This window comes from Lissotriton vulgaris, chromosome 4_1, assembly GCF_964263255.1.
Source record: "Lissotriton vulgaris chromosome 4_1, aLisVul1.2, whole genome shotgun sequence".
Classification (NCBI taxonomy): Eukaryota; Metazoa; Chordata; class Amphibia; order Caudata; family Salamandridae; genus Lissotriton; species Lissotriton vulgaris.
Genome location: NC_141691.1, coordinates 54,863,706 through 54,888,960, shown reverse-complemented (window position 1 = coordinate 54,888,960; position 25,255 = coordinate 54,863,706).

The following is a 25,255-nucleotide window of genomic DNA, read 5'->3' as shown; positions in this document are numbered from 1 at the left end:
TTGCTCGGTGCGACTATAAGAATAAAGAAAATTAATATTGTCGACTTTAGTGACTGAAAAATGTGTGATCCAATAATTTTAGCCAATGCACAATGGCCTGTTTCATTCACTTAGTAATATCGGCGATAAACGCATACAATCACATGCCTACCACCCCCATTCATCCACCCTTCTAAAAATAGGCACGGGTGCGCAGCCCTTACCAAACCTAGTCTAAAGGCAAGTTTAATGATACTGTATAGAGCTGCGACAGCTGAGTGGGCTAGCGCATCTGTTGCCGGCATCTATGCCCACCCCCGCAGGCTGCGGGGTCCAATGTTTACCCTTGTCAATGAGAGGAGTGCTGCTCATTTGCCCAACATCTTTAATTGATAGCGCTGCATAGCCGAAGTACTGAACAGCAAGCGCTTTAGGGGCATGCAATATATTGAGTCTGTGTTTATATTACCGCCTCTAGGGCGTATTACTGAGAACCTGCTCCAGTGCAAAGCAGCGCAACTCCAGCAGCACAGTTTATGCCACTTAGGCAATGGAGGTAAAGGGAATGATGTTTGCACCACTTGGAGTGTGTCACCAACGGATACTGACATATGTTGTGTTTCCACATGATGATGTATAGAAAATCAGGTGTTTTATGAGAAAAAGGGGGCCCCTACAATGTATACAGTTAGCTACTCGTAGGGAAGGTAAACTATGTAGAGAAAGAAAGTGTAGCAAACTCTAAGGGCGTAGATAATCCCTAGAACATAATCCAAACAGAATAATAGACCCTCCAACACATTCAAATAACTGTGTGCTGAAACAGTAATTTATACAAAAATTCTTCAATTTATTTGTTTTGTTTTTAGTATATTTTGTTTGTTATTTTTATCCTTTGTATAAATTTCATTTACTTGTTTAGTTCATTGTTCACATTTAAAAAGAACCTTGGTATATAATACATAATATTCAAACATAAGCAAAAATTTGATTATTTACAACTAAAGACGTACAAAGACAATAGGTGAGAACAGAAAAAATTACATAACCACAATTACAAAAGCAAATTAACCCAGTGATATACGAGATATTCAGTCGTTGGAATGATTGATGAAGGCAATGCGGTTGAATGGAACTACGCGCGTTTCGGCCCAAGGCCTTCGTCAGGTGACCGTCATTCGTATATTATAAATAAATAGAAAAGGTGATATAACCTAAACAGACAAAACAGAAAAGATATAAATATATCAACAGCTCAGACACACATATTCATTTCAACTATTTACAGTGCAGTTTCTGTTTCTGTATTTTTAGGGTCTATAACAGTTTCAATACAGATGTATATATGTACAATGTTATCATCTTAGTACAACCACCTAATTATAATTAATGCCAGACCATCTAGTTTTTTGCTTTACAGATGCATAGATATCTATTTGATGATTCTTGTTCCATATTGGCTAAGTTAAAGACCGTCACTTAAAATATATCCCTTTTTGTTACATTTCTAAATGTGATAGTTTTACTGAAAGGTTTTCTGACCAACAGTTCCATATTAGACACTAAAGTTTCAGAAGGAAAGGAATCCAGAAACAGAATAGATGTAGACACAGATAAACAACCTTATACACTCACCCTAAAGATACCTTTACTAATGAAAAAGGGGAATATAGCCATTTTTACTTACACAACAATGGACAAGTTGACGAATTAACACTTCGTTTCCTATGGCGACAGTTTTAATTTCATTTGTATCGAGTCATTTATGCTGAAAAATAAGTAAGCACCCATTTTTAGATATTGATATCCAACCATATACCTTTAGTCTTAGTCTTAACTACTCTATAATAAAGGTGTACCTTATTTGTTCCTGCAAAAAGACTTTCTACGCACTGAGTCACGTGTAGATTATAGTGAGTCTAGTTAATTGGAGATAGAAGCGGATCCTTAAGATCTTTATTCCAATGGGCTGATTCTAAATCAAATGAGAGCAACAAGAATTACTATTTATGTAAATTAAGATTTTGTTCATGCTATATAGATTACATTTAGGTCCATTGCGAATTATATGTTATTTATGCCGCAAAAACTCTCACAAATTTCACACCAAAGGGAGATCCTAACAGTGTATGTCTTAATTACCTCAGCCAGGACAATCAACAGAATACAGAGAGATATCTAGAAACGAGAAATGCAAGGTATTGGAGACAATGAATACAATACCTATTTTCAATCTGAGTAGCCATAACACCGACTCAGCGACCCTTGCAGTACTCTCGAGAGGTCTTTCGTTTGTCCCCCACTCTGGTTTGAATAAGTTCGAACTATTCAATGACATGATAAGTTTTTTTCGTAAAATACGATTAAAAAACTTTTTCTCCCTCCAAGAAAATAAGTTACCAGAACCCAACAGATCTGGTTTGTCACCCAAATCGACTTTTACCCCGTCTCTGGATCAAGTGGATCCAGAAATAGGAATTTTTGAAAAAATCGTCACCTCTAAATTGCAAAACATCACCAAGTATATACCACATACCCCGTATAATATCTCTATTGATGAACATAATGCTTTGTTACAACTGAAAGAATCAACCCAAACAATCGTGAAAAGTTGTGATAAGGGAGGGGGTATAGCCATTTTTGATACCACAAACTATATTGAAAAAATGGTAAACATGCTTAATGATACTAAATACTATTCTAAAATCACTAAAGATCCAACAGGTATCATTAAAAATAAAATTACCAGATTAATCTCCAAAGCCTTAAGTAAGGGAGATATTTGTCAAAAAGAGCATGACTACATGAATATAGGAAACCCAAAAATGGCCAGTATATATGGGATTCCTAAAGTTCATAAAAACGAACAAGATCCCCCCCTGCGTCCTATAGTTACAACCATCGGGAGTGTGACAGAACCCATCTCAAAGTACATAGATGCAATCTTACGTCCACACATAGAGAAAATACCAGGACACATTAAAGATACTAGGAATGTAATCACTCAATTTGAAGGCACCTCGTTCAATGCTCACCGTCAGTGGATGGTAACACTGGACGTAGAGAGCCTTTATTCCAACATTCCCTGTATAGGGGCAATGGAAGCCACTAAGTGGTTTATTGAGTCCTTCAACATTGACTGCAATATGTCATTCATCCTGGACTGCCTCCAAATTATTCTGGACAATAATATTTTTGAATTTGCGGGTCAATTGTACAAGCAAATTAGAGGAGTCAGCATGGGTGCTTCGTGTGCACCAACGATCGCCAATATCTACGTGGCTCTCTTTGAGGAGAAATTTGTCTTTAATGAAGTTGCGCCTTTTTTTGAATCAATTTTTTATTGGTCACGTTTTATCGATGATATTATTTTCGTTTGGGACGACAATGAGGATGTCCTAGAAGAATTTGTATCTTGGTTGAATGCCTGTGACCCCAATTTAAAATTTACAGAGAAAAAGAGTAACACAGAAATTGAATTTCTGGATTTGAATATCAAACATGATGAAGGAAAGCTGATTATGGACCTTTTTACTAAACCAACAGCACGCAATACTCTCCTTCATTATAGTAGTTTCCATCCCTCGTCTCAGAAAGACAGCATTCCCTTCAGCCAATTTCTCAGACTGAGGAGGAATTGTACTAGGCTTACTGACTATGACCAGAAGGCTACTATAATGAAGGAGAAGTTTCTGGAACGCGGTTATCCCCACAGACTAATACGTGACTCTTTCAAAAGAGCTAGGTATTATGACCGTCAACATCTCCTTACAGGCACTAATAAAAAACGAGATGCCAGTTTAGTATTCGTAACTAGGCACTCCATGTTAAATAAACAAATCCAACAAATCCTGTATGCAAATTGGCATATCCTTAATGTCAACAAAAGCGGAAATGAAATTATAAATAAACCTCTTTTCGCATATAAGAAAAACAAAAATATCAAGGACATAGTTGTCAGATCAAGGATGCCAACTCAGAAGGCCTTGAGCCAAAGAGATATCATCACTGGGGCCCCAGTGATTGGAAACCATAGGTGTGGAACTTGCAAAATTTGTCCACTAACTATTGAAACTGCTGAATTTTCGTTCAATAACATAGCTATTCCCCTATTAACCATGACGAATTGCAAGACTACTAACATTGTTTACCTTCTAATTTGTCCATGCAATAAAGGCTATGTGGGTGAATCATCGCGTTCTGTAAGTACTAGAATCACGGAACATAAATCAGCGATTCGTACACGAAAATTAACTGCCCCTTTAGTATCGCACTATCTGGATAAGGATCACAAACCTGAAGATATCCAGTGGATAATTTTAGAAAAAATTGTGGCTAAAGCAGGCATTAACACAGACAAAATCCGTCGTAAACGAGAAGTGTTTTGGATATTCACTTTGGACACTTTTAAATCAGGTCTTAATTCCGAAATTCCATGGCAGCAAGCAATCCTTTAATGATATTATCTGAGTATGTGCTTAAATAAAAGAGATGTACTTAATTTTAACCATGTACTAAATTGTTAGATAGAGTACATATGCCACTTCATGCAGACATTAACTATCGTCTGGATATGAACACATCCTTTCCATTTGAATTGTCAGCTATAATATGTGGTCTTTAAACAGTAATTGCATATAAATTTAGGCAAAATATATTGCGCTCTGTAAGACTATTATCAAACTACAAACTATAGTCTTTCTTTTAGTTGCCCCGGTGGTCAAACTACAAACTCTCATTCGGCAATAAGTCTGTTTTCGACCTCTATACGGTTTATTGTGACTCGTGACTCTTTTTTTAAAACGTCATCGAGCCGCGCCTTCAGCAATTGGCCACAGCTGTATAGTACGTAGTGCGAGCAAACGAGCGCGCGTTTTCTTAAATAAAAAGCCGAAAACCGCTCAGTCCGTCTAGATCGCGGACTTCAGAAGAATCGACCAGAACCCCCGTCTGAACGCACGAAAGTCACAATACAAAGGTATGTGTCTAACTCCCAAGCGACATCGCGTTGGTCAAACTAGACTCTTAATTTAGATAAGTCATCCTTATTATGGTTACGCCCATTATAATAGTGGTTTTGTTCTCTATTTTCTTTAGAGGTGACGATTTTTTCAAAAATTCCTATTTCTGGATCCACTTGATCCAGAGACGGGGTAAAAGTCGATTTGGGTGACAAACCAGATCTGTTGGGTTCTGGTAACTTATTTTCTTGGAGGGAGAAAAAGTTTTTTAATCGTATTTTACGAAAAAAACTTATCATGTCATTGAATAGTTCGAACTTATTCAAACCAGAGTGGGGGACAAACGAAAGACCTCTCGAGAGTACTGCAAGGGTCGCTGAGTCGGTGTTATGGCTACTCAGATTGAAAATAGGTATTGTATTCATTGTCTCCAATACCTTGCATTTCTCGTTTCTAGATATCTCTCTGTATTCTGTTGATTGTCCTGGCTGAGGTAATTAAGACATACACTGTTAGGATCTCCCTTTGGTGTGAAATTTGTGAGAGTTTTTGCGGCATAAATAACATATAATTCGCAATGGACCTAAATGTAATCTATATAGCATGAACAAAATCTTAATTTACATAAATAGTAATTCTTGTTGCTCTCATTTGATTTAGAATCAGCCCATTGGAATAAAGATCTTAAGGATCCGCTTCTATCTCCAATTAACTAGACTCACTATAATCTACACGTGACTCAGTGCGTAGAAAGTCTTTTTGCAGGAACAAATAAGGTACACCTTTATTATAGAGTAGTTAAGACTAAGACTAAAGGTATATGGTTGGATATCAATATCTAAAAATGGGTGCTTACTTATTTTTCAGCATAAATGACTCGATACAAATGAAATTAAAACTGTCGCCATAGGAAACGAAGTGTTAATTCGTCAACTTGTCCATTGTTGTGTAAGTAAAAATGGCTATATTCCCCTTTTTCATTAGTAAAGGTATCTTTAGGGTGAGTGTATAAGGTTGTTTATCTGTGTCTACATCTATTCTGTTTCTGGATTCCTTTCCTTCTGAAACTTTAGTGTCTAATATGGAACTGTTGGTCAGAAAACCTTTCAGTAAAACTATCACATTTAGAAATGTAACAAAAAGGGATATATTTTAAGTGACGGTCTTTAACTTAGCCAATATGGAACAAGAATCATCAAATAGATATCTATGCATCTGTAAAGCAAAAAACTAGATGGTCTGGCATTAATTATAATTAGGTGGTTGTACTAAGATGATAACATTGTACATATATACATCTGTATTGAAACTGTTATAGACCCTAAAAATACAGAAACAGAAACTGCACTGTAAATAGTTGAAATGAATATGTGTGTCTGAGCTGTTGATATATTTATATCTTTTCTGTTTTGTCTGTTTAGGTTATATCACCTTTTCTATTTATTTATAATATACGAATGACGGTCACCTGACGAAGGCCTTGGGCCGAAACGCGCGTAGTTCCATTCAACCGCATTGCCTTCATCAATCATTCCAACGACTGAATATCTCGTATATCACTGGGTTAATTTGCTTTTGTAATTGTGGTTATGTAATTTTTTCTGTTCTCACCTATTGTCTTTGTACGTCTTTAGTTGTAAATAATCAAATTTTTGCTTATGTTTGAATATTATGTATTATATACCAAGGTTCTTTTTAAATGTGAACAATGAACTAAACAAGTAAATGAAATTTATACAAAGGATAAAAATAACAAACAAAATATACTAAAAACAAAACAAATAAATTGAAGAATTTTTGTATAAATTACTGTTTCAGCACACAGTTATTTGAATGTGTTGGAGGGTCTATTATTCTGTTTGGATTATGTTCTAGGGATTATCTACGCCCTTAGAGTTTGCTACACTTTCTTTCTCTACATAGAAAATCAGGTGTTTCAGGCTTTTCAAATGTGAAAGCCTTTATTGTCTTTCAGGCAAAACGAAAACAGTGCATTACTAGTTTGCGCTGTGTTTTTTCTTAAGCTTACTTTGCTAAAGACGTGTGAGAGTAGGTGACCAATGGACGGAGGGAAGAGAGAGAAGGGGAGGGTTGAGGAGAAATGCGACACGGCGGGCAGGGGAGGGGGCGGAGCGGGTAAAAAAAATAAATAAACAAGACGGAGGGAAGAGAGAGAAGGGGAGGGGGGAGGAGAAATGCGACATGGCGGGCAGGGGAGGGGGCGGAGCGGCTAAAAAATAAATAAAAAAGACGGAGGGAAGAGAGAGAAGGGGAGGGGGGAGGGGGGAGGAGAAATGCGACACGGCGGGCAGGGGAGGGGGCGGAGCGGGGAGAGGGAACAGACGGCGATTTGGTGATGTGCACGCGCATTTTAGGTCAATGCGCTTGCGCATTGACCTAAAAGCCACGGGCACAGCACCAAATCGCCCAGTTAGTTTAACTCTGGTTAAAGCCCTATATGCTCGCAAGCTCGATGCGCATGCGCATCGAATAGCGAGACCTAAAAAGGAAAGCAGAAAGAAGAAGAAAAGAAGAAAAATCATGACCGACTAGAGGACAGACGTGATGAAGACCGCTCCTATGTAACTAATAAAACGAAGATTATAACAACAAACCTGTGTCCAGTGGTTGGTGTGTATTGCCGCCATGACGGACACAACATCTGCACAGGCGAGGAGCCAAGATGGCCGCGGAGACGGACGTGTGATCTCCCGGCTCCCGGCGCCCCTGCTTCCCGTACACTGATCCTGAATTCTATCCTGCTCCTTTGCACCGGCGGATTGCACAAGGAGGAATTCTGATTCCGGAGGGGCCCCTCCGGTGTCTCTGCCTGCTCGGCGGACCGAGAACCGTCGAGAGTGGTGTGGGAGGCGACCCTGGCCCGGACCTGTGCCCTGCATCGCAACGCGCCGCCAGTGACTGCTGTGGCCGCAGGAGATGATAACGCAGCGGAGGCTCTGCTATCCTGGACTGGCTGACGGGAGGGTCAGCCTTTGTGTTGACGCGCTCTTGTGTCTGGCTCTGCTTGCCGACGGTGCTCCTGACCTGCTTCACACGGAACCAGCGGTGAGACACCCCCTCCTTGTTTAGCGCACGCCGTGGGCGCCTCAGTGGTCGTAGCCCCCTCGTTTCCTCGCCTCCCCGGTGTCGGCCGGCAAGGAGCCCCCCCCCCCCATTGTTTGCAATCTGCATGCGTGGTCCTATTCTGACTCGGGGAAGCGGCTCCTGCTCTCCTGCCCAGGTACAGTCTGGGGACGCCAACAGCTCGAAAGTGGGGGCTCCTTTGTGGTGATGGAGGGTGGCGCCCTGGCTTCTCTTCGACGGCGACGCAGTGAGGCTGTCTTGTCTGAGGGGGCAGATACTGTGGAGGAAATGGACGACCCCACACGGATTACCCTCGCCTCTGTTCTTCTGGCGTTGGATGAGCTGCGGTGCGAATGGCGTGTGACCGCGCTAAAGTTGGAAGAGAAGATCGAAGGCTGCTTGGCTGGCTCGGACAATACTCTGCCCATCCTCCTCCCTTGTTCCGCGACACAGCCCCCCCTGATCCCGGTCAGTGTGACATTGTTGCCGGACATGTGTGGACTTTCTCGACAGCCTCGTGATGTTCAGGAGACTGGGCTACAATGTTCTCGCTTGCGTGTTGATACTTTGTCTCCCTCTCCAGCCCGGAGCGAAACCCTTCCCACGGAGCCCCAGGGACTGATGTCGTTAAGTATGCCTATCCTGTCGGCCTGTCCTTCTTTTGTGGGGGCCTCACTGTTTATCGCTCTGGGTGATGTTGTGGGTTACATCAGGCCGCTGGACTTTTATAATGCACTGGTTTGGGACTGGCGTATTTTCTTTGGTCTCGAGACCCTTCTCTATTGCCGAGAGTGGCCATTTTGTTTCTTTGATCTTGTGGGGGAGGGTTCTCCCCTTCTCCTTGCTGGACCAGGCTTCTCGGGGTGGGCGGGCACTGGGGGACGTCCTAAATCGGGCCAGGGCTAGGCTTTAATTAAGGTGTTGGTTGCAGGGGCGGGCGGGGATTGTGTTGGGGCTGTTCCGGTTTACCTTGTCTGTTTCTTCAGTATTGCTCCTCCTTTCCTACATGACGCTGCTTGTTTATTACACGGGGCGCTAGGGTGGCAGGGGGCTGAGAGTCCGGGAGAACTGCTACTGGGTGGGCTCCTCCTCACCGCCTTCTTTTTGGGAGGGGTAGATTAGCTTGATCTTTTCTCCCTCCCTATATTCAAGAGTGACATTTTTCCCTTTTTGTTTTCCTTTTTCCTTCTTTCGGCATTTCTTGCTGTCTCTTCTCCTCTCTTCTGGCTTCTCTTATTATCTTTCTCCTCTTTTTCTTTCTTCTCTTCTTTTCCTTGAACTGCATTTCGGGTTCTTTATGGGGCGACAGGCACATTGTCGGGGGGGGGTAGGCCGTAGCCTCCGCATTGGTGTAGGGTGGGGGGGTAGATTTATTTTTCTTTTTGATTTCTATGGGCCTTTTTCCTACTTTCTGCGCTTTCTCACACTGTTTTCCTTTCTGGGTCTTGATAGAGGATGGTTGGGAGTGGGCGGCGCTGGGAGTGGCACGAGCGTGGTTCCTGTTGTTTGCTTTGTTTTTCTACTGTATTGCCACTCTGAAGGGGTGTTTCATGTAACTGCTGCTACTATTCCTGCTGCCTACTTATGTGGGACTAAAGTACGGACTCGGATCTCCTTTGCACCTATCCTTCATTGATTTCTAGACTTTAAAAATTTTAAAATTAACCTTCATTGCTCCTTAGGCGTGATGGCTAGTATTCTCCAGTGTAACTGATGACTAATTGTTTCCTGATATTGCTGTGCTATTGCGCCTTCGTATTGCTTGCACCTGTGCTCAACCAGTTTTCGTGGCCGGCCTCAGGGTTGTGGGCCCGTATTTGTATTTCTGTGGATGCACCAATAAAGGTTTTCAAAAATTTAAAAAAAAAAAAAAACATCTGCACAGGCCAGGCAAAGAAAAGAGAAAAGGAGTAACACGAGAGGACTTTGGCGCAGGAGAAACAGCAGCAAACAGGCGCCACCCAGGAAATAAAGGCAAGAGGCACCGCATGGCCAGGACCAAATGGGTTGAGACAGAAACAATCTGGATAATAAGAAAACAAGTTCTCCAAAGAATCACTGGCGGTGACGAAAGTGAAAGGGTCGATGATAACGGCTGCCTACGACCAACAACGAATAAAAAAGAGACAGATAGCATTTCAAGGACAAAGAAGGCGGAGAAAGAAGAAATGGCAGCGACAACTGCAGCCACATGGAAGGTAGAAGATAGAGGACAAAGAAGCGATGGAGACACTAGATTCACGAAGGACATGCAGCAAACAATAGAGACTAATTAAAGAAATGTAGAATGACAAGTACTCTCTCTCTCTCTCTCTCTCTCTCTCTCTCGTTCGTTCACCTCCATCAATATAACTGTGAATGAGGACGATGGTAAATGTGTCACAAACATTTGTTTGCAACAAAGGGGGAGATGTCGTGTTCCGACAGTGTGGGCGACGGACAGTAGGGCGCTAGGACCCTGTGGGTCCTCAGGCAGAGTGACCAGGTCACCGGACACCAGATCCGGTGACGAGACAGGAAAGGGGACAGACAATGACCAGGACATGGACGGAGACGGATGTGCTGACCAGCAGCTGCGCGAGGGGCCGACCAGCAGCAATGAGAAATGCCAATAAAGAAATGTGAGACTAACCTGAGTCCCGTGTTTGGTGTAACCCCCGACACGCACACAGAACATGACACAGCCCACCCATCCAATCACTGCCACAGGGCACGCGGAGCTAGGGTACAGAGGGTACAGAGGGCACGGCTGCAGGTTGTCACAACCCACCCTTCAAAGCCTACCACAGGGCACACCGAGCTAGGGTACAGAGGGCACGGCTGGAGGGTGGTCACCGCACACCCTTCCAAACACTGCCACAGGGCACGGCGAGCTAGGGTACAGAGGGTACAGAGGGCACGGCTGCAGGTTGTCACAGCCCATCCTTCAAAGCCTGACACAGGGCACGCCGAGCTAGGGTACAGAGGGCACGGTTGCAGGGTTGTACCAGCCCACCCTTCCAAACACTGCTACAGAGCACGCCGAGCTAGGGTACAGAGGGTACAGAGGGCACGGCTGCAGGGTTGTACCAGCCCCCCCCTTCCAAACACTGCCACAGAGCTCGCCGACCTAGGGTACAGAGGGCACGGCTGCAGGGTTGTCCCAGTCCACCCTTCCAAACACTGGCACAGGGCACGCCGAGCTAGGGTACAGAGGGCACGGCTGCGGGGTTGTCCCAGTCCACCCTTCCAAACACTGGCACAGGGCACGCCGAGCTAGGGTACAGAGGGCATGGCTGCAGGGTTGTCACAGCCCACCCTTCCAAACACTGCCACAGGGCACGTCGAGCCAGGGTACAGAAGGCACGGCTGCAGGGTTGTCGCAGCCCACCCTTCCAAACACTGCCACAGAGCACGCCGAGCTAGGGTACAGAGGGCACGGCTGCAAGGTTGTCGCAGCCCACCCTTCCAAACACTGCCACAGGGCACGCTGAGCTAGGGTACAGAGGGCACGGTACAGGGTTGGTACAGGGCCTGCTCCCACCCCTCAAGCTTCATTGCAGCTCTTTGTGCCCCCACTGACTTAGAATGCTGTGAAACCAAACTTGGATTGACTCGCTGTTCTTCCTAACGTGCTGAGAGTTCAGGAATTCTCACACATACCCTTGGTTCACACCAGGGTCAGTGAGCTGGGTTTGTGTAATTCCAAGACATCACCAATGTTCAGATGGCTGTGATTCAAACCTGAGGTTTGCCCGGCGCTGTGCAGATTTCTAAGCTCCGTCTATGACTCAACGATTCTGAGGAACAGCTGGAAACCGCACAGCTTTGAGTGACATCACCAATCTGAGGAACAGGTACATACAAACCACACTCCTTAGAGACACGTCGCAGCCCGTACACCATTGACACATGTTATTCAGACCCAAACATCTGCTTTTGAGCACATCACACCTCCCCAGATGGTCAACTGTTAAAAAAAATATATGTACATTAATATCATGCACTGCTACATATTGGCAAGGACATTTTAGTACGTGTTGCGGTGCATGATGGTGAGGAAGCAGAAGTGGAACACGATGGGCATTAATCACAATAAAATATTTTTAAATAACAACTAGCACAAAAATGCGAACTTAGAAAATTCAATTTTGAGGAGTAAATGTCCCACATTAGGCCTCCTGTGCTCTAGCAGATGGATTGTAACACCCTTTCCAGCCCCAATAGGCCCATCCCCTAGCAGTTCAATCCTAACACACACCCCAAACCCAACTGGCTACCAAGCCTTACCACCCAGACTAACAACAGCTCCCCCATGACCTGGAGGCCCTGGGACACCCTTGCGTTCCTTCATCTTGGTAGGTGGTTTTCCTGTGAGTCGCACAGCAAGGGTTCATCACCTGCTCAACCATGCGGTAACACCTGTGTGGATGCAGAGGCTTCAGGTAGTACAGAGGGCCAAGGCCGCCGTTGTACCCCCTGCGGGGGTGATTCCAGCGCTTTATAAATCCCATACATACATACATACAATGTCTGCCACAGTCACATGGCAACGAACCCTCCCATGTTGTGCAGGATCATCGCATGACTCTCTGGTAGCCGGAACAAAGCTGGCACAAGCTGACCCCGTCTTGACTTGTCCCTCTGCCACCTGCCAGCTTCCTGTAGGAAGCCTGATCACAGCTCAGCCGATGCCCCCTCACTGGCTGCCCTGCTCTGACATGGCCACTGTGCCAACCTCTTCTCCTCCCTTAGCAGGTGCCACATATCTGACTGAAGAGACAGGGATCTTGCTGTCTCTTGGGAGTTCTCCACTAGAGAGGTCTGCCTTACTTCCATGATGCACATCCACTGAGACAGCTCCTGGGGCTCCTCCATTGCCTTGGACACAGGCTGCATTAGGGCAGGTGCCGTAGATGTGTTCTAGTGTGTGATTGGTAGTAATGGCCTCTAAGGTCATCCCTCACTGGATGATTGCAGCGTCTCAATTCCATCACCACATTACATCCAGAAAAGATGCCAATTCAAGGTGCTGACTCACGCCTACAAGACCCTCCACAACCAAGCACCATGATACATTAACCACCGCCTGAGCTGCCACAAATCCTTCAGACACCTGCTCTCTGACTCCCTTGCTCACACTCCTTGCATCTGCTGACGTACTACAAAAATAACATAAGGAGCTATACCTACCAATAGCCCCAATATAGTTTACCAAAATAATCAGTCAGTTGGCAGTGAAGAAAAATCAATTGTTTATTAACACAAAATACTCTATAGAGGAGCCTCTCCGTCGTCACCCAGCCGGTGCGCAGAGAAGACTGCCGGTTCATAGTCAATACATGTCATATATACCTTTATCATGAAGCATGAGATCACCGTACATAGAAAGATACTAATTGGCACTGAAGCTAGAAGGCAAGACCATATATGGCACACAAGGCTAGTTTGAAAGTCTGCTTCTACTGTTATTGGGGAGGGTCAGGAGGGGTGACTCCCTTTCGTCTCGGTGCCTGGGAGCACAGGCATGGCGCCTTCAGGAATGCACTTATCACCTCTGAAGCCAGATGCGACCGTGGGTCTCAAGACGAGAAAGAATAGTGTGCATTTAGCTGCTTCTTATAACTCAACTAACAGGGGCCTACTGACTACTTGGAGGACAGCACGTGACCGCTGCCGAATCTAATGTGTGTACAAAGAAAATGGCGTCTGTCTGGTTTTCGGTTCGTGCTAAAGGAATACAGAAAAGCATTGAGCAAAAGAATTCCCTATTGATTTAAAAAGGTAGGCAAAAGTTATAGTGTGCAATGGAGATTACACACACAGATAGATACATCATGCTAACAAAATATTACTGTGATTACAGGAAAATCGATTTTATCTTTCACCGCCGAAGCTACGGTGGGGGGCGCTCCTTTTCCTACCTCACTGCCACAACCTTTCCCTCCACTTCTGACCATTGTCCTCACTCCCGGAAAGGGACTCAAGGCCTGGCTTTTCGACTGATCTTGGGAAGAACCCAGCAGCTGGATACCCTCGCAGATGATTAGCCGTACTCTACAAATCTTGATGATTGATTGATGTTCTAAAAAGTATGGATGATGTTCTCCAACAACAGGTGGAGCATCACCTCTGCACCAATGGCAATTACAGGCTGGTGGAGGTAGCTGTGCTGGTGGTGGGAGTTCTGTATGTAGCAGCTGTCGTGCAGGCTATGAAGGCAGTGCACACACGTCCCCAACATCTACCACCACAGACACATTCTGTGCCCACCTCTCTGCTGTGGCTGCTTGGATGAAGACCAGTTCACTTAAGATAAACATTGACAAAACTGAGCTGGTGATGTGTGGGGGGCTTCCCTCATATGGTCTCCTTATGACACTATCTGAGGGTCTTCACCTTCGCACACTAACTCTGCCAGAAGACTGGGCACTAATCTGTCCTTTGTAATGCAAATAAAGGCCCTTACATCCTCATGGGTTTACTAACTGGTAATGGCAAAACAAATAATGTTGTTCATCCCCATGGACTCGCTATTAATTTATCTCACGTTCACCACTGTAAGTCCCTCTACTTGGGTCTTCCTACATTCCTAAACCAGCACTCTCAGGGTACTCTGAATCATGCAGCTAGGATCCTCCTTAGCCTTCCTCCTCACTGCTCTACCTCTCACCCGAGCCCTCCGCTGGCTCCCGGTGGAAAGTGTCTGAAATTTAAGGCACTGTGTATATGCCACAGGGCACAGAAGGCCTTGGCCCTCGTTCATGGGCTCTAGAATGACGTGGTATATTCCCAGAGGGAAGCTAGGCTCAGCTGCGGCTTCTCTGGCACCTCATATCTCTCAGACCCTTCTTGGGGGTAGAGCCTTTTCCTTCCTTGCTCCCAACCCTGGGGATGCTTTACCGGTTCACCTGCAGTACGAAACTCATTATCTCCATTTATGAAAAGGTCTGACGCCTTGGCTATTCTGCTGATCTTTTCTTTAGGGAATTCTCCTTAAGGCTCTAAGCAGCGCATCGCCACTTTTTGGGTATTTGCTGCACTCTAAAAACACAATTGAATGGAAACAGGCTTTTGCAGGTTTGCCGTCTTTTTTGCCCCTTTTTGGACTACTAGCTGCTGGTGTTTCGACTTTGAGAGTGCATTGAGGCCTGCTGTCCAGACCCCAGGGCCAGCGTTCTGACCCATTACAACAGGTCTGTCGAATTGGATGTCCCCAATTGGCAAGTGCTGACTTAATTATAAGTCCCTAGTATATGGTACCCAGGTTACCAAGGGCATGTAAGGCAAAGTGTCCACCCAGGACTGCAGCACAGTGTGTGCCACCCTGTGTATAACTAAGTACAAAATGGCTCCCTTACACAAACTGTACAACCCTCGGGTGGATTGGCACTAAGAAGTCAGGATTATTACAGAGGCAATGTGTAAGGCAAAGCACGCCACCACGGTAAAAACACGACACGTCACAAAAGAGAGACATCACACCAAATGTAGGGAAATATTGTTTATAGTCAGCACACAGATTAATCAATGCAACATGAATATCATGTGTTTATGGGCATAAATCACACTTGGCACTGTTATTATCAGTACTAGGCCCAATCGTGATGACAGGATTTCAATAATATGCACACATGAGAAAAAGTTGTATTCTAAACCCCACACAGCACCCGTATCTGGTGCAACACGTTGTCAGTCTCAGTCCCACCCCCACAACTCTATTACTGCGATATCACACAGTTTAAGGATGCACCCTAAGCTACAACGGCACCAGTAATATGTACATACAAAGAATGATAACACTTTTTAGCAGCACCGGAGGCCAGGGACACGCGGGTAAAACCAGTGTGAATTATGAAGTACTTCTGGTAGCAAACCAACATATAAACCAACACAGCCATTTAGTATTGTTAATCACAGGCGGTCCTCAGACTGTCACTCCCACACACTCACTCACTCCGCACGGTTACACGATGCAACAGGTACCAGCCCAGTCTGTATAGGACACTCTCGTACACATACGCACCCAACACCCTAAAGTGGTGCCACTAACACCCAGCATGGCAACGGATAACACACTGAAGACCCCATGGCTCCAAGTCTCACACCACCCTCCTATTTAAACTCACTGTCCCTGACACCCCGGATGGAAGCTCACCAGCCCCTCCCTCCGGATACAAGGCCACACGCGGTTGAGGTCACACTTAGTCAGGGTCCCTGGAAAGCAGGTGGGGATAAGCAGTCTAAATAAACAAGAGGTAGACGTAAACAAAGGGGTCTTGGCGACACTCGGGAAGTTCACCAACAGGTTGTAAAGCAGAAGCAGGTTTGGGGCAACAACTGGTTAGAAACAGGGCTCCGCCCGGGCCTTCCTACACCAGCCCAGTTCTGAGAAGCACAAGGGGGTCACTCAGTCTCTTGACCTGCTTCCGAACCTTCTCAGAAGAGTTCCTTTAGATTAGTCACTCACTCTCCCAGCTACCTGGCACCAAGATCTCTTTGGGAAGGCCAGTTGGGAAGAAAGCAATTGATCCACTGTGATGAGGCCTGTGATGGTGCCAGGAAGGTACAAGCGATGAATGGGAAATAACACAGGGAACCACGCGGTGTGAGGAGCACCCCTTCTGGTACACGTTGATCAGGGTCATGCCCAGGCAATCCCGGCATAAGATCTGGTTTGTGATACGATGAGATGCACCAGACACTTCAGGTCACACAATGAAGAGTTGCAAATTCTGTACCTCCCTGGAAATGAAGCACTCTGTCCGGCACACGTTGATGTAGGTTGCGCCTACAGCGCATCCTCCATGCATGCCAGCGAACTGCTGCACATTGCTCCTCCATGCACACAAGCACACGGCTGCACAATGCGTCCTCCATGCACGGCAGCACACTGCTGCACAGCGTGTCCTCCATGCACGCCAGCCCACGGCTGCACAGTGCGTACTCCATGCACGCCAGCCCACGGCTGCACAGTGCGTACTCCATGCACGCCAGCCCACGGCTGCACTATGCGTCCTCGATGCACGGCACCCCACTGCTGCACAGCTTGTCCTCCATGCACGCCAGCCCATGGCTGCACAATGTGTCCACCATGCACGCTAGCACATTACTGCACAGTGCGCCCTCGATGCACGGCACCACACTGCTGCACAGCGTGTCCTCCATGCACGCCAGCCCACGGCTGCACAGTGCGTCCTCCATGCACGCCAGCCCACGGCTGCACAGTGCGTCCTCCATGCACGCCAGCCCACGGCTGCACAGTGCGTCCTCCATGTACGCCAGCCCATGGCTGCACAGCGTGTCCTCCATGCACGCCAGCCCACGGCTGCACAGTGCGTCCTCCATGCACGCCAGCCCACGGCTGCACAGTGCGTCCTCCATGTACGCCAGCCCATGGCTGCACAATGTGTCCTCCATGCACGCTAGCACACTTCTGTACAGAGCGTCCTCCATGGCCAACATGAATTCAGACAGCTCCAGCAGGCCATGATAACCACCAGCCTTTCCTTCACTGAAAGGCATTCAGTGTAAAAAATAAATGAAATAAAAATGGCGCCATGATTGCGGAGTCTTCTGCCTCCATGACACTTATTGGGGTGGCATGGACCAGATGTAGACAGAGGCCCCCCCCTGTGTCCCTGAACTGTTGTTGTACGAATCACGATGCCCACTAGCGTGACTTCTGGTGCGACACGCATATGGTGTATTTGCATAGGTGCTAATTCTGTACAGTTTTACTGCACTCAGTAACACTGCATGGAATTAGTGCAGATATAAGTACCACTACCAGGCACAATCGTGGGTGTGGTGTACATACTTAGAGCATGGAAGTGACATGTTCAGATGCTGTCAGTTTTGCTCTCTAATAACAAAGAACGTGTAAGAGGCTGTAGCAGATTTCTGCTGCTTCTTATATTTTATTTATTTATTTAACTTATATAGCGCAACAGCTACCCAACAAAGGGTTTTCCGGCGCTAATGATTCAGTAGTAAATGACAGGACAGGCTTTTTAGATGTTGAATATCATCCTCAGAGCCATTATACTGAAACTTCAGTGGCAGATTTTCTTACGCATTTATTTACCTATGAATTTATTCATATAACCCCCAAGGTAAACATGTGAGGCTGGCATTTTATTTCAGGAAACACACCAACATTATGTGATATTCCTTAGCAGGTTAATGAGTGTAGGTAAGTAGCGCTTCCTTCTTCCCTCTTTTTCACTATTCATCATTTAACATACATATAAAAAAGTCTCCATGAATGTTTTGGTTGTGGTTGTATAGTTTTCAACATAAAGTCAAACTGTGAACTGTTCGGCGCTTCAGGTATGCTGTCGAGTACAATTTGCTAAACATCGTTTACCCCGCATGCGAAACAACGCATGCCATTACAACGTGATCATTACAACGACTGCGTTGTTACATGGCATGCCATTACAATGCAAGCTGTTACAACAACTTGCTGTAGAGGCAGAAGATGTTTGATTTTAAATTCAGCACCTTCCCTACTGTGGCACAAACTGGAGTTGGAATAGTAAATTATACTATTCCAACATCCAGCGCCCCCTACAGCAAGTCTTTGTAATGGCTTGCGTTGTAATGGTATGCGATGTAACAATGCGGTTGTTGTAATGACCGCGTTGTAATGGCATGCGTTCTAAATGTATGGTTATAACGTGGCATATTCGTGCAATTTAGATGAAAGATTCTCTTGTAAATTGAAAACTTAAAAAGAAATTTCCATGCATATTTTGTGGGGACGTATTCCATTATTGTGGTTAAAATGTATTCCCATGGAAGTCCTGATAAAGGCTCTCATATATGTTTTTCGCCAAAATATATAGATGGTTTTTGATTCATAGTGCATAGCAATCTCAATCCAATTAATAATAAAATGAAGTTGGGTACAGGAGAAAGAGGGGATGATGTCTGTGGCGATATTTATATCACAAAATATCTTTATTTATGTCAAATTGATTTTGTGTCTAAAACCTGTATCAGTTGGGCAAAAAAAGAGCTGTTTTTGTGTTTGAGGATTGTGCACTTTTGAGTTAAAACTTTGATTTCCGAATCATCATGTCTTTTTTTCTTCCTAAGCAATTTATCACCTACAACAATGCACCATTGAAGGTAGGATTGGGAAATTAGCACTACTGTACAGCTAAAGTAATGAAAATATCTACAAAAAAGTTAAAAATAAAGAACATATGGGGTAGAGAATCTATGGAACAGCCATTTCTTTCAGTAAACATTAGTTTATTTGGTAGTGCAACATCCTAATGAGTAAATAGATCATTGATATGAACTAGAACCACACTGGAGATTTACTCTCCACCAGAATAGTTTGAATTGTGGCTCGATTGCAGAAAATGTTTTTAAACAGCTGCCACACCGGTCTCATTGACCACATGCCCCTAAAATTTCCCCAAAAATGTATATAAATTATATATATTTTTTATTTTTGAAGGTATTGGAGCACTTTACATGAGGACTAGTTACATTACACAAGGCCAGATTATTTTTTTAGGCACAGGGAGGTTAAGTGATTTCCCCAGAAACACAGGAGGTTGAGTCGACGCCGGGACCCAAATGTCGTTTCCCACTTTCAAAGTGGCAGCTCTGGCTCTTATGCCACACCCTCTCCTGATGGAACTTTAGCTGTAGAAACCATAGAATGAAATACCACAGCTGAACCTTCACATTAGTGGAGGAAACTTCAGCACAGTTGTTCTTTTCTAAGTAGTCTCTTAATACCGTTTTTTGAAGAAACAAGAGTTTCTGCCCAAACCCGTATTATAGCCGGGTCTAGTGGCTTAGTGGACTAATGCGCCCACTGTAGGGGCCTGTGTTTGACCTCATGGTCACAGTTTCGAATCCCAGCAGGTCCACTCAGCCTTTCATCCTTTTGAGGTTGATAAACTGAGTACAATTGAGTCAGGTACCAATAAACATCTGTTATTCAGTGCCAAGATGCCCTTGTGGGTGAATGCGGACTTCCTCATTCCACAGAGGGCCGCTGTGGGATCACTGCGGGATTCAAGATGGTTCTGAAGGGGGGTGAGGGTGCAGATGGTACGGTAGTGCCAGGGCTCTCTGGCATCATTCTCCTGTTCTCCTCAGGGCCTGAGTCGCTGACGCCCTCGTGGCTGCATCCCTGGTGGGCGAGCTAGGGAGGGACCTACGGAGCCCACCTTCAATGCTGACAGCAGCGTCATCTTAAGGATTTTGTGGCCCCGGGCAAGACATGTTTTCGGGACCCGGGTATGGAACAAATCCAAATGTTATAGCTAATTTTCTTCTAATGCAGTGGTGGTTGTGGGGAGTCGGATTCGTATTAGTGCAGTCGTCACCAGGCCGATTCTCCTCTTTATCCAATAGGGTGCACCACTGCTGGTTATTCCACGAGGGGTCCCTGTGATGTCACTTGGGAGCATCAAGGTCACCAAGAGATACACGTGCTTTCATCTGCGCCCCCACAAATGCAACCAGTGGACATGGCATTCTGCACATTTGACAGAAACTCGGATGTTTGCATAGACAGCGCCCCCACCCCCTTTACTTGCTCCTATATTGCTCTGATTAAGTGGCAATACATCATTCAGCATCTGTATAGCGCAGCTCTGTCATCCCTAGGGGTGTCTGGGCGCTGTAGATGCAATGTCAGAATAAAGGCCAGAAACGAGCAGAAAGGGGCAAAATAAGGGTCAGAAATGAGCAGAAGAGGCAAAATAACAGCAGGTAAAACGAGCAGAAGAGGCAAAACAGAGGTAGGAGCGAGCAAGGAAGCGGGAAAAAACCCAGCAGAATACGAAAAAAGTAGGCACAAAAATGAAGGCAGCAAAAAGTAGCAGATTACGGGTAAGCTGGACAGGAGGACAGTCACAGAGGGAGTCTGGGGACGCCTTTTTACACCCAGATCTTAAAAGAAAGGAAAATCAAAATGGTATAACATCTCTGTATTGCAACCATCTGCATATTCATTCGCACAGAGCTCCTGTTGTACATACATTACAGTGACTGCGAGAGCTAAGCCTGTCTTCAGTCGGATCTCATCAGTGCATCATTAATACCCTTGAAAAGTAGGAGCATCCCAGGGGGGCTCATATACACCTCATTTCCGGGGGTGACATCCCACCCACAGCTGCCTCAGTCCTCACTGCGGGCAGCAGGGGAGGGACCTTCAAAGGAAGGGCCTCTTCAAATTATTGATGACCCATGAAATATAAATGCCCGCTGACGCCCCGCCGCCATCTTGTCTTCACATCCTCCTCGTCACTTCCCCTGAAGCTGTACCTGTTTCCGCCCCTCACCCTGCCCGAACTCCATCTGCTTCTCTGTGGCATGTTCTGCATACTTTGTAGAGTAAAATACACCACACACATTGGTTTCACTCTTCGTTTGTAGAGATTTATGTTTTTGGGGTGAATTGAGGTTTTCAGGAGTCTACTTGAGAAGCTGTGACAGTCATAGGGGCATATTCTCAAGAACGAGTGATAACTACCGCAAAATTAGCTTAACACAACTCTTCACATCGCAGTTCACTGTGGGAAAATAACGCCGTCTTAACGTGGTATTCCCAACACGGCGGTACAATGCGATAGTCTCACGACAACGCATCAAATGAATGCATTCAAATCAACTCGATGCCATAAAAATGTGAAACACGAACGTGTAAATAGAAGTGATGACGCCAATAGCGATACAAAAATCTGTGAAAACCAGCCACAGGCCTGCAATTCCCACACGTCATGTGGGAAAATGCACTATAAAAGTAGAAAAAAACCATGCAAACAAAACACAAACAACAGCGAAGCACAATGGAGGTAGCTGGAGAAAGTACAGATGACAACCAGAACCCCACAAGCCCCCCGGAGTATCAGCCTGGGACCTCGGGTCAGGGAAGGGCAAGGAGAAGAAGAGTAGGAAGAAGCGGTTCAGTCCGCAGGAAAACAGGATCCTGATAACAGAGGTGGTTGAACACCATCAACTACTGTTCGTCACCTCCACTGTGTCACTGGCAACTGAAAATGGAATATGGCAGACCATTGTGGACAAGTTGAATGCAGTCGGAGTGCGGAAGAGGACAATGGAAGAGGTCAAGAGGCTCTGGAATGATGTGAAGCGCAAAAGCAAGCAGAAACTCGCAAACAACCGGAGGGCAGCAATGCAGACAGGAGGTGGGAGTCCAGCGCCACAGGAGGAGCTGGACCACATGGAGGAAATGGTCAGTCATCAGTGGGGAGACGGTTGCAGGAGTTTGGGGCCCGGACACTGCTCAACATGACCGGACACAACAGCAAAAGGGTGAGTAAAGACCAGGGACTGGAGGGAAGGGGGAGATGGGCACAATGTCACACAAGCACAATTAAGTAGAGCACATCTGCGGACAAACCGTGCCCCAGACCCCCAACTTCCACCAAGAGACCAATTCACCGAAGTATGCAACATCACAGCACTGCATAAGCACTGAAGTCAGAGGCAAACCACATGTAAGGGATAAGGTGCGGGCAAATCAGAGCTGCAGGGGCGACTCCCCCAAATTGCGGCACACACACATCACCTACAGAGCACATCAACATCGACAATGATGTGGCACAATCCACAACACGTCCACCACAGAACAGAAGACACACCTGGTGTCGCTTGTGTGCAGAAACTGGCCAATCACATTTGGTATTGCAGGGAAATGCGAGTTGACAATGTACAAGTACAAACACACATCCATGATATCCATGCTGTTGTCGTAATGTCCACTGTCCTGCATAATATAGGCAGCCCCCCCAAACAGTCACAATGTTCACTGTCATGCAGTCTGAATGTAAACATGTACAATGCGTCAACATACATGTGAACACAATGTTAAACTGCATCTCCCCTTCACATTGCAGGCGGAAATCCAACACCTCCTGCAGAGCAGGCCGAACCTCTCTTCTCTGATGACAAAGAGGACCACCTCACCTTCGACGCCCTCCAACAGCTCGTGGAGAGCCTCCGCAGCCCACATCCAGGAGCAGGGCAGCCCAGCTGCTATGAGGAGACCCCATCCCCTGCACAGAACACACAGCAGGCAGAACCAACCACCACGGCTGCCTCCCAGGACGCCCACGACGAACGCCATGTGTTGGGGTGCCCGGAGAAGCTGGCTGTACAGGGGCAGGTAGGGTTCAACCGCATGGCAGCCATACCTGGGTGTCTAAGTCCCATCAGGGCCCACTCACGGTCCCTAACGGACTCCCACAGTCCACTTCATGGTCTCCAACGAACCATGGCTGACATCGCTAGAGTCCTGACTCTGAAACAAGAACGACAGTCTAGTCAGAGTGGCTCAGCTATCTCGTCCCGGAGTTGAGACACATGCGGAGGATCATGGAGACTATGGAGCGGACGCAGGCAGAAAGAGCGGCTGCCGCGGCTGCACACCAGCGAGAGGTAACTGGGTCCCTCAATGCCCTAAAGAGCCTCCTCATGGCATTGCTGCCACAAGGCCTGGCGAGGATGAAGGCTGCTACTACCACTCCATCCACATCTCCTCCCCCTGAAGTGTCAGTGCCACACAGTGCAGCAGACATTCCACCTCTGGCCCCTGAGGTTTCACTGCCACATAGTGCTTGAGACAGAACTCCACCACCCACATTTGAGGCACATGCAACAGCAGAGGACGAAGATGCAGATGAATCTGCCTTTGTGGTCAGAAGGACACAGTAGCATTTATCTCCACCATATGGCCTGTTTCTGCTTGGTTCTGCCCTCTGCATCATCACCTTCCACTGTCCCCTAATGCACTCTGCAACACTCACCTTGGACCTCGACATGGACTGCCTTATTCTGTCTGGTTACCAATGACACAGCTATCAGACTGCGGACTGTACTCTTCCTCTATCGATGAACTTGTCATTCCCTGAAGGACTCTGGCTGGCCCTCCACTGGCCAACAATGTAAAGTGGGGTTTGCATGGACCTGTACTGCTCCAGCTTCAACACTCCACTGAATGTGCAATTAACATTCATATTCACACAGATGTGTCATGTCTCTGATCTTTCAAGTGTGGAAGTATGGGTGAATGTAGGGTCAGTGATTCCCCCTTACTTCCATGTTGCTCATGTTGTGGGACTTGGATCACAGGGTGACACATTGTCGATTGCGGTCCTGGTGCCGCCGACACAACAACGTAGACACATGCATTAGTTACTTCCTTGTCCAACCCAGAACGGAACCACGTACGAGCCCCGGAGTCATTGTTCACACCCTTACGCTCACGGCGGGGACAACGCTACATCTCCCAGTTCTTCCCTGTAGGGATCTGCTGCTCACAGGTCTAGTTGTCAGCATGCCACAGCCACTCCCTCACGGCTGGTTTACACCCACACCACACCCATCCAGCACAGCAATCACAGGACATGTGACCCTGCCAATAAAAAGGGCTTGGCGCACGTGCTGGACACCATTTCCACTCTCTAACTGGGTGTCTCCGTGTAGTTATCATTTATGCATGAGGGCCTAGGTCCCTGCCACCTCACATTTCTCAGTGCCGGGGGTGAAATGATGGCGTCCAACACCACAAGACTCAATAATAAAGGGTCCATGGCTTGCGGTGCACAGACTTGGTGGCACCGGATACACTGCGGCAGGCACAGGCACACCGCCACGGGATGGTGTCTTTTGGTGCACTGAGGCAGGGGCACCTAAAGTGTTAAGCAGGTGTGCAGCCTGCGCTGATGCACCGTCCTGACGGTCCGGACTGATAAGGATTAGTGTGAGCATTGCTGGACTGCAGTGTAGGCCTGAGCCAGCGGGCAGTGCGGGCCCACCGCCAGGTGGCGTTGTCTCGCGGTTCACAGAGTAAGTGGCATCTCAAGAGCTGAGCAGGTGTGCAGCCTGCGATGATGCTGTGTGCACTGATATGATCTCTGCCATTGCGAACTCAAGACCCAGAATCAAGTGTGACCTGGTGGCCGCGCTGTGGGGCTGCCTGATGTGGATGTTGCCATGGTCGCGGGCCACAGGCTTGGAGCTCCCACTGGCATGTGGTGTGCCCTCTTGGAGATACGACAGTGGCAGAAGGTGAGCAGTGAGACCTGATTACGCAGGCGCGGGCAATCACCGCTGGGCAGCAGGAGGGGCTGCGTTACAGCAGCCTGTGTGCACTGGGACGTGCAAGCGATGATGGCATGTGCAACTGTATGGACTCTGCCATTCATGTCTCTGGAAACTGTTTCATATAAGGGACCTGGGGGACTGTAGTGTAT